This window comes from Apostichopus japonicus, chromosome 17 (genome assembly GCF_037975245.1).
Source record: "Apostichopus japonicus isolate 1M-3 chromosome 17, ASM3797524v1, whole genome shotgun sequence".
Taxonomy (NCBI): Eukaryota; Metazoa; Echinodermata; class Holothuroidea; order Aspidochirotida; family Stichopodidae; genus Apostichopus; species Apostichopus japonicus.
This window is the reverse complement of record NC_092577.1, coordinates 19,968,797-19,988,794: the sequence shown is the minus strand read 5'-3', so window position 1 is coordinate 19,988,794 and position 19,998 is coordinate 19,968,797.

Genomic DNA, 19,998 nt, shown 5'->3' with positions numbered 1-19,998 from the left:
AACTGAAGTTGAGTAGTCCCAGCAGTCATGTGAACGAAAGAGTGTTTTAGATGGCTTCAGCCCATGGCTTGGTCTGGATACGCTTATATATGATAATTGCCCCTAACCCTCCTAGGAAAAAAATTACCCATCCCGTAAAAAAGGTTTACATGAACATCGGTACAGGCGGTTTTGAGAAAAAAAATCAGTGCCCGTGTATATTTTCAAGCACACGAATGGATGGACAAAAGGTTCCAATTTTAATCATGAAGAATCGGGGTGGCTTCGAGTGGGAGGTAAACTTGAACTTATGAAAACAGACAACAGACCTGCCACCTGCTCCAGACACTCTCATGAAGGTGATGCGGTGTAATTGCAAAACAAACTGATACACGGAATTGCACCTGCAGAAAGCTTTGTTTAGAATGCTCAATAGCGTGTGGCGAATGCAAAGGTAAAAACTGCGTGCTGGTCGTCCTTTTAATGTTTGGGTGGGTGGTTGGTAGTTTGTCTCTGCAGGCCGGTGGGCGTATTTACTTTTTTGGTTCGCTTGACTTCAGTTTTCTTTGTCAGAGTGGGATGGTTGGGTCCTGCCTTTAGCAGTAAGTGACTCAGAAATGGCGACAGGTTTTCTTTACTGATGATATTCAGTTTATTTAACATCAACGTGAAAAGTCCAAATATTAAAGAGAAGAAAAAACAAAACCTGGCACACAGTGCAAATTACATACTATTGAAGCAATTACAATTAAACCGATGACGTTAGCGAGAACGAATAATTATTGCTCCTTGAGGTTCTAGAATACAAGACCATTTAACATAAAATGTGTTATCACAACTATCTTATCGTGGACGGAATTAAGGTATGGATTTACAAAAATAAGGTTAAAACAACATCTTGATCATAAAAGTTAATTATGTCATTTTAACCAGTACAATATTTATTCTCAAAACAGATAGGCACAAATTGGCTACATTGCTGACCTTCGTTGCCTATTTGAGTTCTCTGCTAAAGGTAAAGATGCTTGTCGGTTTCCTGTTTAACAAACAAATTAACGTTCTTAAATAAGAGCTGAATGATATCTGAATGCTAAATTTACTGCATAGCAGCACGTTCAACACTTAAATCGTCATAAAGCGTGATTTTGGAGTAAATATACTGTGACGGAGATCATTTCTTTTTGACATATCTGGGGCTGAGGGCGCTATTTCAGAATTGGAGTTAGAACTCGTGTTTTTCAGAAAGCAAAGAATTTTTAACCTGCACGATATCAGTAGATTCCATCCTCCTTTGTACGTCTTATTACTGAATATCCATCCAAGAGTTACAATCTACCTTGATTTAACTAATTTCATTATTGGAGAGTCACAGTCATGTAAAGTTTTGTGTTGAAAATTGAGTATTCCCTTTGTAAAAAACCGAAGGTATCCAGTGTCCCCTTTGCGGTGATTAATTGGGACTATTGTACCGGTTGCACGAAAGATTTCCCTGGGATCCATATTTTCCAATTGGGTCTTTACGTTTTGTTAGTGTGTCTTTGCACTGTCCCCAGGGGTTATCCCGTTATGTTCTTTTTATACCTGCAGACATTTTGACATTGTTTTGTCATTTTGACAGGAATTATAGGTGTAATTTGGCGGTTTTCAGGTTTGGGTGTTCAGAGATTGGGGGTGTTCGGAAACTGGCTCCCTTTTGTTTACTCGGTAAATTATGTATGATTTGTATACTTTGTGATGTTTATTGACATTATTTAGCTCCACTAGGCTATTTTACAGTACAGGAGTTGGTGTATATACTGTATGGTTTTCTGATAGTTCATGAAACAAGACGTTTCATTCTTCCTCCTTTTCAGGATTACACCTTTTGCCATGTCCTGTATTTTCATAGATCATGCAGACTCCTTTTTTGTTGGAGTTACTCTGCATCATCGATAAGCAGACTTAACGCATTCATTGACTGTACACATATTCATTACTTTCAGGTGTTCTTACCGTGTTGTAATCTATTGATTATTTGTTTTGACCTAGTGGTTCAGTCGGGACAGGCCGTTTGTTTTACGGTACTTTTCTACATCAATTTTCCATGTACATTTACATGTGCTGTTGTACCTTTAGAGTATAGACAACCAACCAAACATGTTTTCCTTGTGTTTATGAGACACCAGGTGTCTTTTGTGTCATCTACCATGTTCAATACACTTTCATAGCTTATTTCTACACATTCTCATTATGGAGCCCCATGATAGAGCCAGGTGAATTGCAGTATCATTGGATGAATGATTTGGGATATGTTTAGCTGTGCTTCTGTTGTTAACCCAACTGGTTCTCATATTTTGTAACATTTTCTCATTTCAAGCTACCGGATATTATCAGACGGCTGTTCCAGTTCTACCAGTATCTGATCATATATTTGAAGTTATATATCTTGCATGCTTTACTTGTGAGTAAGATATTTATGAGTCGTTTTATATTATATCTCAACAGTTCACCGTTGAAGTACAATAAAGTGGAAACCATTGCTCCGACCCTTAGCCGCTTCTTTTTTATTTTCATCGGTTTACACTAACTGGTCGATTACAATATTACCGGTTCTACACACTGGCCAGTACATATACCATTTAAAGAAGGTACAAATAATAAGAATAAGAATAATAATAAGTGTAGAAATGGTAAAGCAACGTCCCTTATGAAAATGTCATGTTGTGGGCGTTCATATGTTGTACGCCACAAAGAATTATTTACCATGAACAATCCCTAATTGTGGCTTCAGGCTCGCTAAAGTAAGTTAAATGATTAAACAATAATTATGAATGACATGGCGAAGCCATCTAAGCATCATGTTAATATAAACAGTTGAAAATACAGTTAATAAGTAGTATGAACGAAACGATTTTCCAACGCTCTCAAGTAACGTGCACGTGTAAACAACAGTACGATAAGAAGGCCTAACTTACGCCGAGTGATCGATAACACATGCATATAAAACAAAACTGACCAATTACTCAGAAAATAATGTGATGTACGTTGACAGTTGACACTTAATGTTTGTAACTTACCATTAATAGTATTTGCCAAGTCATGGTTATTTAGGGCGCGATTAAAGAATATCAAAATAACATAAAGAAAATGTGCTTTTTACGTGCAAAGAAACGGACACGGACCAAAGGTCAACAAAACCAAAAACAATCCCAGTCTGTTTAACAACCACCAAAAACCCAACTGAAAACCCACAAACAGAAATCTCTCACTAACCCACAAATGTATAAAATATAGCGTTTAACGTGACGTGAAAAGGACACGGACCAGAAGGCTAACAGAACCAAAACAATAAAGCTCCACAAACCAGCCCCAAAAAGCCAACACCAAACCACAAACAGAAATCCCCCAACACATTTTATTGTAAGGACCACACAAACCCCCCACCCCACACATAACAACTAACTCCAAAATTCATCCGGGGTACGCCGTCCCGATAGCAGACGGCAGGCTTGCGCATTACCTGCGAAATTTTCCCAATACGGGTCTTTAAGAAAATACTAGGTTAATACTACATTTACAGTGCCGTTTGGCCTTGACGTTTTGGATCCCGCATGGCGGGTGACGTAAAAAACACTGTAGAAATTCACCACGTGTGCTTTTTACGTGACCCGATATATATATCGCCATGCGGGATACAAAACGTCCCGGCCAAACGGCACTACCGAACCATCCCATTCTGACAAACGAAACTGAGGTCAAGCGAGCCCAAAAAGTACATGCGCCCACCGACCGACCTGCTGAAAGAAAACGCCCAACCACCAACTCAAACAATCCAAAAACCACTGACAGATTGGACGAGGAGCTATGTGAGGCTATTATGCCTATATTCGTAACTTGTTATGAGGGCATTCTTTGTATGGCCGTGTGAATGATATAGTAATATGAGTACAATATAGTATAGTCAAGCTGTAGTAATATCATAGGTAATGGGTTACTTTTATAGTGAAACCACAAAAATGTTTATGTTTATTATAAACTTGTTAGTTTTGCTATTCTATAAACCAGGGATAATTTTTATTTGGCGGGAAATGGCAGCCATCTTGGATTTATTCTGGCTCAAATGCATTTCAAAAATATGCAGGGATCATATGTATACTAAAAGAATGGATTTCAGTTAAAAAAAAATGGAGGTCTCATTCTCACATAAAAGGAAGAAGGTCATCAGTACTGCCTTACAAGAAGAAGCCATTCTTTTGGAGGTCAGGGAAGCCCCCCCCCCCCCATCTTATAAACCTTTGCCAATTATTAGATCTATTTAAGAGGGGGAAAATTGCCCCCATTTTATTAAAAATCCTTTCAAAATAATACAAAGCAAACTCTGATATTCAAAAGTCATAGCCTACATAATTGAAAATAAATACTGAGTTTTTACAAAGGATTGCAAGCAGCTGTTGGTATTTCTGAAAAATGTGAATTTAAAATGCATAGTATGACTTGAAATGCAAAATGCTACTATAATTTTTTTAACTTGTTCTTGTAGAAACAAAAACATTTAAAAAAGATTGTTCACTGATCACTGATCCAGCTGTTCCATGCCTTGCATAAATGATGCATTTAGTGGAAGCTAATTAGTAGAATTAAATCAAATCTAAATCAAAACTTGAGGTCTTGTAGGAGCCAAAAAGTTTAAGACATTGGCAAAATTGCATTTCAAGAATTTATGGTCCAGCATGATTTGAAAAGCTGAAGAAATATGTATATTATTGCATAAAATGAAATCTGCAGACCCTGTGACTTTTTTTTCGAAACATTGTCAATGACTTACAGATTTTGTAACGAAATTTATGTAAGTTATCCCAAGTATGACTACTGCAGTTATTTATGTCGGTTGTGGTTCATCTTTGTTTCCGTTCTTCTTTCTTCTCTTGGTTTCTCCTCCTCAAACAGCTACATTCACTTTTCCTCTTCCTCTTTTTGTGTTTTTTCTTCTTCTCTTGCTGCTCTCCAGAAATTGCTCTTTGCATACCCGTTTCCCCTCTTTTTGGTTCCTTGCTTTAGCAAAAGAAACCAATGCAGTCAGGTTGGCGTGTGTGTGTGAGAATGTGTGTGCGTCTGTGACACTTGCTTGGGTACACTGTAACTCAACAAGGGAAAGTTGGACTGAACTCAAACTTGGTATATAGATCCGCCATAGTGAGAAGGTGTGCCCTATTGTTTTTAGTGCCTGTGCAGGTCACCAAAGGTTAGTTGGGGGCCAAAAACCCTAAATATTAAGACTGCAATAACTCCCAGTGCCAATGTGTGACAAGGTTGATATTTTGGGACAAGTTGTGAACTGGTTAGGGGAACATTTTTAAACTTAACATTCATGTGATCCAAGGTCATCAAAGGTCAATTAATGTTAAAAAACAACATTTTTTTGTCCATACTTTGAAAACAAAATGTCCGTTAAGGTTGGGAGTTGCTCCAATGTTCAATGTAATCCAATTGCCGACCCGCATCTGGGTGACCTTAATTTGACCTCTGGTGACCTTTACGTGTTTTGGGAATGTTTACAGTTTTGACGCTTTTTTCAGATGTCAAAGGTACCTCTCGATCATAAATGTCAATAGGTTGACCCCGTGTGACCTTTGTGTGCGAAGTTATATGGGGTCAAAGTTTTTCGGTCGGAGTTAGGATGGCTTTAAAGATTTATCGTTTTGTTTTTAGGAATCAGGAGATCAAACTACATCTAAAACCAAGGTGAAAAGTCAGATAAGAAAAAATATGCTTATTTTAAGAGAAAACGGGCAAAAAAGAAAATGTTTGGTTTTGATGCTACATTTGGATAGCAAACGTACCTTCCGATCAAAAATGTCAATGGGTTGACCCCCGTATGACCTTCGTGTGCGAAGTTATACAAGGTCAAAGTCAATTTTCAGACATTAAATGCAATAACTCCCAGTTCCAAGGTGTGACACGGTTGATATTTTCGGACAAGTTGCAAATGGTATAGGGGAATATTTTCAAACTTAACGGTCATGTGATCCGAGGGCGACAAAGGTCAATTAATGTTAAAAAACTAGTATTTTGGCGGGACAAAATGGGCAAAGAAAAAATGTTTGAATTTTTATAGTTTCATGCTATATTGACTTCTCACCAATCAAAAATTTCAATGAGTTGACCCAAGGTGACCTTTGTGGGTTCAGTTATACAAGGTCAAGGTTAAAATTTGTGGACAACTTGCAAATGGTATAGGGAAATATTTTCAAACTGAACGGTCATGTGATCCAAGGTCACCAAAGGTCAATTTATGATGAAAAACAACTATTTTTGCGATAACTTGAGAACGAATTGTCCGTTAGGGTTGGGAGTTGCTTCAATGTAATCCTATTGTCGACCCGCATCTGGGTGACCTTTGACCTAAATTTGACCTCTGGTGACCCTTACGTGTTTTTGGGATATTTACAGTTTGGATGCTATTTTCAGATGTTAAAGGTATTGGGGTATATTTTCAAACTTAACGGTCATATGATCCGAGGTCACCAAAGGTCCATTAATGTTAAAAAAATAGTATTTTGGGGGGTAGAAAATGGGGAATTTTTTTTTTTTGGAATTTTTATAGTTTCATGCTATATTCACGTCTCACCGATCAAAAATTTCAATGAGCTGACCCAAGGTGACCTTTGTGGGTTCAGTTATATGAGTGCCAAGGTGTGACAGGGTGGATATTTTGGGATAAGTTGCGATTGGTATAGGGGAATATTTCTAAACTGAACGGTCATGTGATCCGAGGTCACTAAAGGTCAATGTTAAAAAAGTTTTTTTGGGGGAAAATGGGCAAAGAAAAAGTGTTTGAATTTTTATAGTTTTGATGCTCTATTTAGGTCTCAAACATAACGGTCATATGATCTGAGGTCACCAATGTTATCTATCATATTAGGCCATCAGCTGAAACTCAAAAAGAGGCTGTAAAATCAGTTTCGTTCCAGCAACACCGGGTCATTTTTCGGTAGTTCAATGCATCACAGACATTATATCAAAAGTTCTCCAAAAAATTTCCTGCAGTATTTTCGTAACGCACCCTCGAAATTGGGTATGTTATAAAGACATTACGTGCTACGATGCTATGTATTAGGAACACACTAACGATAGATTGGGTACAGTGTTGCATACATACCACTCTTTTCTTATATGTTTAATTACGACTGATATATTTTTTTTTGTATAATAGTTGGGTCAGGGTTATAAGAATGGTGGAAGAGGATTCTGGTCTAAGGGTCAGTGAGGCTTGTTTTCAGGCATTACAAGTAGTGCTAAATCCCTAGTTACAGTGAGATGTGCCAATGCCCCAAGACCAGTGAGCTATTTCTTTTGTATAAATCAATATATAAGTTGGCACACTAATACGTCATGGGAGATGTGAAATAAAGTTATAGTCGGTATATATCCGTTACCTTAGTACTCTTTCTACAGTCTTCTGCAAAAGTAGGTACTTTCTCCATGTTACGGAAACGACATGTTTATAATTCGTATTCCTGCAAAAACAGTTTCCAAGGGAGTTAACGTATAAAAGAAAAGATCGACAAGGTTTCGAATGGTATTTTGAATAATAATAGATCTATATTCTACAAATAATATGAATAATAAAGGTGAATGGTACAAATAAGTGAATAATTTAACTTAAGCCCCAGATAGAAAGAAATAATGTATCTATTAAGACTGGGTCGATACACTCAATGGTGTAGTAGAGCTGGGCCTTTGCGATGATTCAGATACAGGTTCTTCATCAAAAAGCGCAGCGCGGAATTAATATTAGTGATTAAAAGTTCATCCAAGGACAGTTGTACTAGTTATAACAGGATCCACTTCAATTCACTGCATGGAAGTCAGATATGGCATGGAAAAGGGAAAGTCCATTCCGTAGTAGAGGTGAAGATAATTAGATGAAATAAAAGTCACTAAAGACTTGAATATCCTTCAGTCAAAACTTTAACAGATGCACAATACGTATTAACAATATGAATAAACAGGTAACGAAATGTTACGGCAAAACAATAAAGAACCGTGATATTGGAACAGGGTCAGGGGCGATGGACCCCCATATTCCAAAAGTCCTAGATCCACCCCTGAACACTCAATGAACCACACATTGAAGACAGTACTTTACCTTTCAAGATCTGTATGTCTTCCTTGTCAAGAATTATATCTAGTTTCTTCAAGTGGTACCTCACTTCAATGACAACACAGTCTTTTCCTCTAATATTCATAAAGTCTGGGCTCATCTTTTTTTCCGCTCTGCTGCTTGTCGAAGCAATACTTTAATAAAATGAAATAAAAAAGCAACTTGTTTTGCATTTTCTGTTGATCAAAATGTAAGTTTGAACAAATAATAACTAAGACAATTTTATTTGTATACCATGTGATCTGCTCATCTTCTATGGACAAACAAAGACACATTCAAATTTTGCAAACCAGTGTCATGCAAAAAAGAATTAAAACAGGCTTTTTTGACAGTACAGTACATTATCTCTTAATGTTGTGGTTTAAATTATACAATGGTAGATTATATCTGTTACTAATAATAAAGGAGTCAGATACTTGTTCATTTTGGTAAAGCTAGACAGGCTGACCATAAGACATTGCAAACCTAACCTTATTGCACCTTTGTTACACTTATTTTTCTAACTAATATAATATCTCTATCATTCAAATAAAGGGCCACAGTAAGAAAACTATGAAGCCTGTATAAATTAAAACTTAGGCTAGTGCCCCAGATGGAGAATTTGAAACAAATTTCCATTCCTACCACCTTATAACAAAACAAATCAGATGACCATGCCACTAATTATATTATGTTCAGGTCCAACACTGTGCCCTTTGACTTGGATTCTATCCCTCAAGAGCTACTGATCTTGCATTATGCAACTTTTCTTAACACTTGAACTATGCCACAGAAGTACAAGTAGAGTCGTGTAGTATGCTTAGGCCTACCTCCATCGAAAGTCTTTGCCTGCTGCAGCTTGTCCTGCACCCGTTTGCAACGCCGAGTAATGTATTGTTTCTTTTCCCACATATAATAAATTGAACAGGCAATAAACCAGAGCTTCTGCTTGGTATCCTCGATCTTTTCCGTCAATTCTTCGTTTCAAATCATACGGGGTCTCCTCTGGTACTGTCCGTTTTCTTGCAGCAATGTGCTTGACAACAATACGAAAAAACGCAAAATACATTTCACTACACTATCAATGAACCGCCTGTAACACTTATCGTGGAACCCCATCACACTATGCTGTTGAACACACGCTTGATCGTAGTAGGCCATGGAGTAATCAGTAGTACGGCGATATAACCGCCGCTGAGATTAAGCCAATCTTTAGCGCAGGATGTAACTTTAGTCCATCGTTTATTCGTCAGTGCCTTGACTGCTTCAAATGTTACAGATTCAATGTGCACTGAGCACTGTAGATTCCCGTATGTCTAGCGCCCGTGGGAGCCGCCATGTTTGTTGTTTACTACAAAGATTGCACACAGAACTCATGGCTCATTGGACAATTCATATGACATGGTACAGATATCTCACAAGCGCACAACTTTTGAACGTAAAACGGCAGGTTTCTTAACATACGCAATAAAAAATATAGTTCGATCTTTCGAGCGGAATTGCCAAAAAACTGCAGGAAAGTACATGGAGAACTTTTGGATCATTAATCTTAGTTAATTTATGTATTCAATGCTGTAGAGAAATTTTAGACCCGCAGTTGCTGGAACGAAACAAGCGAATTTCGACCTTCAGCTGATGGCCTATATGTGTTGACCTGCTTGTAGGTGACCTTATATTCCTTACATTTTCGACGCCATATTCAGATCTCAAAAGTGACTTCCGATCAAAACTCCGATCACAATTTGTGATCACAAAAGTGTTGGCTATAGTGTTGGTTACTTTATGGGAACATGTAGGACCACAATTACTTGGACCATTTGAGCCCAAGTTTGCTAAGATAATATTATGTGTATTGTCATATACCCCTACGCAAGGAACCACAGTGCCCTTGGGCTCTTGTTGACCTAAGGCATTCTTTTTCCTCTTTTTTTTCGATTGAACTTGAGGGTTGTGCTGTCTCTGCAGAAGTTTCTGGTAGTGATACTGATGATGTATCTGCTTGTTCTAAAGTAGCTGTTGAGGTAGTAGTTTAGTCCCTGGTTGCAATATTGATGAGATATCTGCTTGTTCTGTTGTAGATGTTGAAATTTCAGTGTTTTGCTTAAATCTTGATTGAATTTTTGCGACTATGTCTGCTTTTACAGGTTTTGGCAAGGGGGCTACATGTTGTGGGAGCTGTGGTATCTGCATTCTTCTGGGTTTCAAGTCGCCATTCACTGACCTTATCGTGTCTGCCATCATACCAGGTACATGTGGTGTCCCTTTCTTTTCATACAGCCTCTTAACCACCCATCTTTTACTACCTTTGGAGAAAGCTACGTTGTATCGCAGATCTCCGACTTCACCTGAATTCTTCGTTGAACGTTTTACCTGGGCATGCTTCCGTCCTAAATTTAAATTATGATCTAAGACAGCGAGTTGCAACCTGGCTTGCAATATGGTTATACTTAAATTGTAGCCTCTTAGGGCAGAATTTCAGTAAACTGTTGTGATAAACCTCAAGAGCGCCGGTATGACAGGAATACACAAGTTGCTCCATATGCTTGAAAAGGGATTTATCCAGGACAACATCCTGAAGAGCGAGATGTGCTGGAGAGGCAGGCTGCAACCACTTTTTCAGATGCGGTTCTTCTTCGCTAATGGATGGATGAGAGCACTTATGAAATTTCTGGCCATCTAACCATACGTGCACATTAACAATGTGTTTCAGGATCGATGTCCACATCTCCGTTAGTAGCACTGGATCTGTGTTACAATTCTGGCAACAGAAGAGATGGTTGGATATGGATTGTATCCATGGCGCGAGCTCCTCTGCATCCTTCTTGATTTTCGCAAGAAGCTTTTTCTTACCAGATTTAGCAAAGTGCCACACATCAAAGTTGTGCTTTATGTCTGGATAAGTAGTCCTCATCAGGTTTTTTATGCCGGCGTGGCGGTCTGTAGCAATGAGGTCTATACCAATCTTTTCTTCTTGAAGGTGATGAATGGATCTTTCAAATCCAAGCTTCTCCATAGCATTTGAGCTTGTTGTCTCGGACACCTGAATTAATTCTCATGAAACTATTTCATTTGTAGATGGGTTCATCATTGTATACGAACTCAATGATGAGTGCTACAGTGTGATTTAGCACTGTAGCCAGGTGAATCACACCTGCCGTCACCACTGAGCCACAGTTTCTGGTTGATATATGGTTGTGATGAACATCTCAATATCAAATGTCGATTCAAACATACAAGATTATAAGTCACCATTGACCCTACAAAGACCTCATTAAAGTCTTGAACTGATGCACCGCATTCCCTGCACTGAATTTTGCGGAGGAGCTGATGGAGATTTTGCTCAAACGCAATACACTTTTTCTGTTTCAGAAATTTTTCTGCAAGTGTAACACCTTTATCATCGTCATCCAAGGGGTCGTCGTCTGAGCTTATCTCTTCTACTGTCTCTTCAGACAAGCGATACTCGTATACGTCAGAAAACCGGTAGAGCTGCCAATTGACCATATCTTTGGTACAGAGCGTAAAGTCAGAAAGGATAAAAACAATATAACATTTACAAAAATTGATGGCTGTAACAATTATTAAATGCTTTACTGGATGTTCTCACTAAGTTTTGTTTGACTTTATTTCATTAAAACACGTTTTGCCCAACGAATACCATACTAATGTAAAACCAAATCAACCATCAAAAATATGCTCAGTTTTCGATTTTCATGCAACAAAGTTGGGGATTACCTTTATTTAGCATAGGGGCATTTCCATGAAAAAGTGGACATGGGCTCAAAATATAAATTCTAAAATGACAGCTTGTCATTATTTAAATGTTGTTGTAAACATATCCAAGTTTGTGGAATCAATATCATAACTTACTAAATATTGATTTTCTTTATAGAAATTTGCATATGAAGTGAAAGGAAGCTGTAATGCCAATTTTTTACACAAATTATTAACAAAATTGTTTTTCTTCTCCTAAGATATTAAATGGTGATACTTAACTGATTTCTTAATTGATTGCTTACATAGGGCACTAACTTCAGATATCACTACCAACTTTTTGAATATATTTCTGAAAAATCATCTATTTTTGCTTTATTGAAACCTCTATTAGCTGATGTAACGTGAATAACCGAAATTATTATTTTTTCCCCATACATCAAATATGACAATATTCCAAATCTCATAATTGGATTTTGGTTTCTACTCACCATCTCCAAATGTGAAACAAGTAAAGAAATGTTGTGCACTCCACTATGTTAAGTAGGATAGGATAGGGTGATGCAAATTGTAACGTCAGTTACCATACAATATAATCATACTTATAATGTCAGTGTAGTAGACAATTATGCTACCAAGGTATATAACTCAAAGTCAAACTTCACACACCAAATGTGGTGAATAACCGTGGCCATTTCAAGTTTTCTACGGAGTTTTCAGAAATGGACAATAATTTCATGATTTCAGAACACAGAATTGAATTGTTGGTTTCACTGTTTTATAATCATTGTTAATATTAGTATTTTACAAGGGTCTAAAAATTAGGAACCGGGTACCCGAGAGCTGTAACCCTTCGGGTATCCGGGTGCCCGGAAAAAATTACCTTGAGGTACTAAATGAATTATATATTCTCCACTGACGATGTTTTCATGATCAAACAGGTGTAAGAATAGGTATAAAATCTGTCTCAATAAATTCTATTTGCTTTTGTTCCTTTCATTAACTTGTTAATAACTTCATATAATTAACATCACTACTAACATCGCACTGCCGTTGCTGCTTATGTTTGCTCTCACATATAAATATCCAATTTAGCTCTTACACAGTTTTTACTACTTATATCTATTATGCAGGCCCGGGGTTTGCATTAGCCACGCGGTTGCGTGATTCCCACAATTTGATCCCATTTGGGATAAACATTTACTTAAAAACCACTTGCGATTATTATTTTTTAGTTATCACGTCTATAATCGATGAGTAACATCTCGTAAATCTCAGTCTTTCCTTTATGAAATTAAGGAATGAAAAAGTCAATGGGGTAATGTAGCCTAACCATGTATTTATTTGCTGAAATTGTGACTCAGTTATAAGATATCTATGGAATACTTATATTATTGCTTTTATTTTCGACCACATGGAAGCCTAACACCACACTAAATCAATGGGAAAATCTTGCCTGACCATCGGTATGCAAAGAAAAAGTCACACTTTGCATAGGATTCGGGTAATTAATTAGGAACCAGGTAGTATTGCGTCGGGTGGGTACCCGGATACCACGTGCAAATACTAGTTAATATGCGTGTTAAAGAGGCCATGACACGAAAAATCCAACTCATCGAGAGTAACTTCCTCTGAATCTATGAGAAAATCTATGTTCAAAACTATCCTCAACACCTTGAAAACTTCAAGGACTAATTAGTAATTAACGTTTTAATATTCGCATCCGAAAATAGATATCTGAGAATGCGATTTCACAACATGACAATCATGACGTCATGTTAGGAACACACGTGCAAAGCTCAGGCATGTATCGGATGCGCGACGATCATACCGTTCCATATACAGTACACGCACATTTACACTGAGAGAACAACCACTGTATTACGCTATATCGTTAGAAATTTCAAGTTTGTTTTACAACTGTTGTAAACTATCCGAGAGAAATGCCGGTCCGTTGTGTTGTTGGGGCTGCATAAATATCATTACCCATGCAATTAGCCTTCATCCATGGCTGAAGGACGAAAAAAAACACGGCGATTATGACCGCCGATTTCACTGGGCCTAGCCAGTATGCAGCTCCGAATGAAGCGAACACTTCACGGAAGCATACTACGATCCCTCCTTTTTGTTATGAAATAAAACAAATGGACTTTAACGGTTCGACATAAAAGAGTCATTCTTCTGTCAAGTAATCCACAAAAAACTACTCTGAAGACCAGATCGGGGAACAGGAAACCTCCAATGGGGCAAGTGGCGATCCTTAGGAGGTAGCGCGCCGACCACTAGTAGTACTATAGTATTAGCGTTACTACACTGAAGTCGCAATAGACGAAGAGATTTTACTGTATCATCTAAATTAACACCCCCTTCATTGCTCTATTGTATACTAATAAGCTATGAGGTTAGCTTCAGAAGCGATGGGTTACATCTTCTTGTGAACAAATCTCAGTGCCCCAATTTATTTCTGGAATATGCTGGATCAGTTAATTATAGCAATAATTTCTTATTCCTATTCCAGGAAAACCATATATTATGTTGTGGAGGGAGTGGGGGTAATGGGGATGGGTCAAAATAGGTAGGTAAAAAGATTTTATTCCAAAGGTTGTTTAATTAAATCTCAAAGCGATTTATTTTAAAGTCACAGAGCCAAAAATTCACACAACATAGTTCAAGTGTTAAATCATTGAACAAAATTTATTCAATATCAGTTCTAGACAGTCATTCTGGACAATCTGAACTAACATTAACAACAATCATTGTATTATATGACATAAAAGTAAAACTGTACTTTCCATAAACAATATCATTCTTAAATTACACTAATGTAATTTGTGACATCAAAGGAGGTTAAAAGAAAACAACTTACATGAATTTTTTGGCTTTAAGCCTACAAAGCAGTTGCATGTCCATCGCTATCAATCGTTGTTGTGACAAATTAATTAGAATAATCCAGAAGCAAATAGAATACAGGGTTATTTAAACCAAGAAACACTGCACGACGCAACTCACATGCAAAAATGTTACCCACGCACGACGACACGTACAACACTGATGGGCAATGTGAAACACAGCATCACACGCATTAAAACAATCGAAGACCATTAACAGGGTGTACTGCTGAGTTTTTGAAGAAAGACTACAAAACAAACCAACTGCTGCTGAAGAAACAGTCTAAACATTCAAGAGTTCTGCTCCCTCCATTGGTCTTTATTATGACTTTTCTGTCAAATATCATTGGTGATATGGATATTTTGGCTTCCAGATTAAAGGTACGAATCAAACGAGGTAAATGCCCCTAAAAAGGTCAATGCCCGTTCCCTTATGCACATATTATATGACATCACGGTCACGCCAATACTTGTGTCCAAATACTTCAAAACATGCCTTTTCTTTTATTGTTGATGTTGGGTCTGGAAAATAACCTTTTCATCCTGAATTAAGTCTTGAATTTCAATATATCAACACTGAGGGAACCCTGACGGATTGATAATCCAACACAATCGTAGTTTAGAAAGGCTTCCTATACAATGAGTTTTCTCCTGGCAACTTGAATCCAGTGTAATGACCATTGGCTGGAAAATCACTTCTGATCCTTTGGACTGCACATGATGGTAGCACAACCCTGACGTGTCTTGCTAGGAACCCCAAGTATCATTGAACCTGTTGACCGTAGGCTATGTATCTGTACCGCCTGGGAAAAAATTTATGAAAGTTCAAAATGTATTAATGTTGACCATGATGTCCACAATAACAAGCAGGCACACAATGTACAGTTATGGTTACATTTGTTGTGATTTTACACCTTCCATGTATCATGAAACATTCTCTTGTTTCAGAAAATTGATTTGCAAAACTCCAGGCCAAAGTACTAGCCAAGTAATAATGAGTATGAAATAACACATATGCCTACCTAGCATGGCTGCATAATGCAACTTACATCCCCGAGCCAAACTTCCAGTATGCAACCAACCCTACTAGTACTACACACTCTACATATGGGTTGTAAGTTACCGTAACACAACGCACAATACGGTTTAGGGTGTTCCGCGAATTCCAACAACACATGCACAAAATGGACTGGATTTTGTTTTTAAATGCTTCGTTAATAAATTCTTACCACGTTGTATGTTCCTTGCAATGGTTTCGAACGGATTTCTTCTTCGATATGTTGTGGAGCTTCAATTTCGGCTCGTTTAACAGGCTCGAACTGATACGGTTCTAACACCTCCGCTCAACCCTCAGCGTTCGGATCAATATTGGAATGATCATCGCCTTCACTCTCTGCTTCGAATATGAGAAAGGGCACTCTAATTATAGCCCAATTTCACTGCCTAGTGAAGAACCATTATCACTTTGAACTTCGGTTGCCGCATTTGGCTCTGGATCCGCCATTTCACAGGAAATTTTGATTTGATATCGCACTTGTGATCGGTGTTTTGTTTAGAACTACTAGTGGTATGTGTACTTGTCTACTGTGTACGTGAATGGTACCGTAGCAGCGACAACAAATGAAAAATCAAGTTTTAAACTGGCAGATTGGTTGATACATGTTTTAGAGAACATTCTTTGATGGATCCCAAAAATATAGGACTTTGAAATTTTCGTGTCATGGCCACTTTAAAGTGTTACAATTTAACCCTTTCATACATTCAAGGGAATTTTGATTTTTGTACATTAAGCTAGGCCAGACATAAAAAACCGGGTGCTTCTATAAACGCTCTTAGTCCAGTGATAGACCCCATTCTCATAGTAATTACTGATCTTACAGTATTTCAAACTGGAAATAAGTTAATAACAGTTAATTTTATGAAGGCTTCAAGCTGTTACATAAGAATTAATAAGATTGAATTGTGTCAGAAAGTTATTTTTTGGAACTGTTATGCGTGGACAAATTGTAACGTGAGTAACCGTAACGTGAGTTACCGTGTCTTGCATCATTTTTATGCAACTGGACAATGATATAGGATTTTTTGGCCAACCTATATGTTAACTAGAAGGTAAGGTATAACTACCATATTTCACTTGTCTTACAGTTCATTGGTATGAGGACACTTTTTAAATAAAATTTGTTTTCCAATTTTGGCGCTTTTCAAAATGTAACGTGAGTTACCGACTCTTTGCCCTATAAAATCTACATGAAGCAAATTTTTGCTTCTTTGCTTTTTTGCTTGAGGTATGCCTCAGCATTGTGGTAACTACTGTAGATGAAGTAATTGATCAAACTCAAGTGTAAAATATATGGTACAAAAAGAAGACGAAAAACACCAAAAATGTAACGTCAGTTACCGTGGAAATGCCCATAGAATGATGAAATGTAATTTCCTAATCACAAACTACTTTGCCTCAAGCATGTTGTGAAGTGGTTAAGTGACATAAAAGTAATGGAAAAGGGGGTCAAACCCCTATACTTAACAACACTACTTTACCAGTTCCACTATTTATTTTAATATCATAAGTAGTTTAAATAAAATAAAAGATGATTAATTTAATTAACCAACTGAATAAGTGATTAGTTTTTGAAACTATTTCATCAGTTACCATAAGATTTCATTAAAGACTTATTTTCCTTGAGCTACCATAGAACATGCCAGTGTTTGTTTTCATTCTCTCTTGGGTAATAAAAAATAGTGGAACTGGTATGTCAATGATGATTCATTTCCCAAGTTAAGGTTTGGATGACAGTGTAGTCAACATTTGAACTAGAATCAGAAGACGTGGGCTGACATGGGCTGATGAAGATGAAGTAGGACTTTCTTCCAAACTTAATGTTGGTGGTAGTGATTGGTGAACAAATGTGCTTGGTGTTGAAAATATATCGGCCAAATTTAAGACTTCTCTTTGCACCTGGTTTGAAAAAAAAGGAAAAATTACATTGCAACATAAAAAGACACATTTATCACAATGGTATATTTGAAAAGCAGGTCACACTCACTTTTCGAAACAGCTTTATTTTCAGGTTAATCTGTTTGAAATTGGAATAATTTAAATACATGCTAAATTTGTGATGTATTACTTCATATTCATATTCTTTTTTTAAGGAATAAATTATCTTAATGTTTTCCTTCAAGTACGTCCGTGAATATAATGGCTACAGCAAAACCTATTTAATGATTCTTTTCGTCCAAATAAGCTGCACTTTCTGAAATATCAAATCTTCACAGATTTCTGAAAAACCATGGATAAACATATTAAAATATGGCAGTTGGGAACTTTGAAGAAGACAATGAATAAGACGATTGGTTAGTTGATTTGGGTATTTTAAATCCCTGTCTAACAGATTGGGTCGTATACAGATGTCATGGCAGTTTGTTAACCAATCATATGGCACTGGCTAGGAACCTAGCAAGAAATGGACCTGGAAAACCTGATCACAAAGCAAAAGCTTCGGTCATTACACCACAGAGGTCCCTAATAATAAGAAGACATAATTTTACAATTTACTTTACTTACAGGGGGAGGTAAAAAAATCTGCCATTTCCACAGCTGGTAGTGTTTCTATACTCCTCTCTGGATTCTGTTGAAAAACAGTAGAGTATTAACTTCAATAATTAATAACAGATTAATTATTTTCCATATCAGAAACTGTGCCAAATTTTGTGCAAGTTCTATTAATGTAATATTTTAAATAAAGTGAGCTTGCATGTTTTTTAGCTGCTTAAGTAAATAAGAAAACAACTGAACTTTGCAAAAAGGTTCTTACAAAGGGTTACCAATTTGTGAACCTTTCCCAGTCAAATTTTGTATTGTGAAAGTCACTACGTGACAAATAATGTCAACAAGTTGTTTATATATTCAAATGCATTTGAAAGATGATGACCTTTAAAACTTAAATACTATTGCATTATGAATGTAGAAAATTGTTTTCTGATTTACCTGTACATAATCATGATCCATGAAAGGTTGTCTGATGGGGGAAACATATCACTGACAAGCTACACTAGCCACTTCCAACAGGTTGGTCTGTGTGCTGCAATCCGTGACCCAGCATGTATTACTTCTCTCTTTTATCTGTCAAGTTAGTAAATATGTCGATACTGTTTATCAACATGGTACAGTGCTAACATACAGACAAGCATTTAAAACAAATCAAAATTCAATAGAGGGTTGGAAAAAAAACCTCAACAAATCACAGGTCCAGCCCAATTCCAGGAATGAACTGTCTGAACTTTATTTTTTTGTTATTGTTTCAACCCTGTTCAATCACTGATTTATTAATTGATATAATTCATGCGTTGAAAATTTTAATTCAATATCATTTTTTTTGTCAAATCAGGAATTAATTTACCTTTCTTAAATTCCTGTTTTCCGAGCTGTGTCCTTCATTAATTGGTGGTACATTGTAGGTGCCATGACAAATCTATTGGAAAAAAAGGAAAGAACAGAATTAAGAATGAACTAGTCTCATATTGTTTTTATTCTAAATTTACATAAGCCCGAAAGCCTGGGCCTAGCAGATTTTTGCATTCGGGCTAGCATAGCACAATTTCCATTAAGAAAAAGGAATGCTAATTTTGAACCCTGGATCAAGTTGACATAATTTAGACATCTTTCAGAAAGATGCCCTCACATGTTTTTACTTAAGTTCTCTCAGAAAAGGATACATTATGAGCATTACAAAAGTTACTCTTAGGGCACCAGTTCCTTGCAGTTATAAAAAAAGAACATTGAGAAAACTTCTGTCAAATTAAAGCAAGTTGTGTTGACTTTCAATCACTGAATACTCATTCCTGAAGTGATCAATGTTTATCACAACTGCTGAAAATCATCTATGGAAAATGCTTAAATATAAGATGGAAAAGTATGAAAAATTAAAAAAAAATTGCAGCTTGGCTTTTACATAATCAACAGAAAACATGTTGCAAACGTTAACAATTCCTGTACTTTACTACGAGGGTCCTAGTGATACCTCAGCTTCCCCTGGTCGAGTTATTGTGGCTGGTCCTTGAAAGGAAGATGTTCCAAGAAGATTTGAGATAAGCTGTAAGAATCATGATAAAAAATTGTTAAATAAATTTTCATTTATCACTTTATTGATGTAAAGTAAATTTGTGCAATAGGCTGGGGAGAATGTAATGTAACTGGTGAAAACAACTTATAGGCCGTCATATTCACACGTAAATTCGATCTTTTGTGTTATTTTTTTGGTTTTCTTTCTGTGACTTTAAATTTTAAAAAAGATCTGA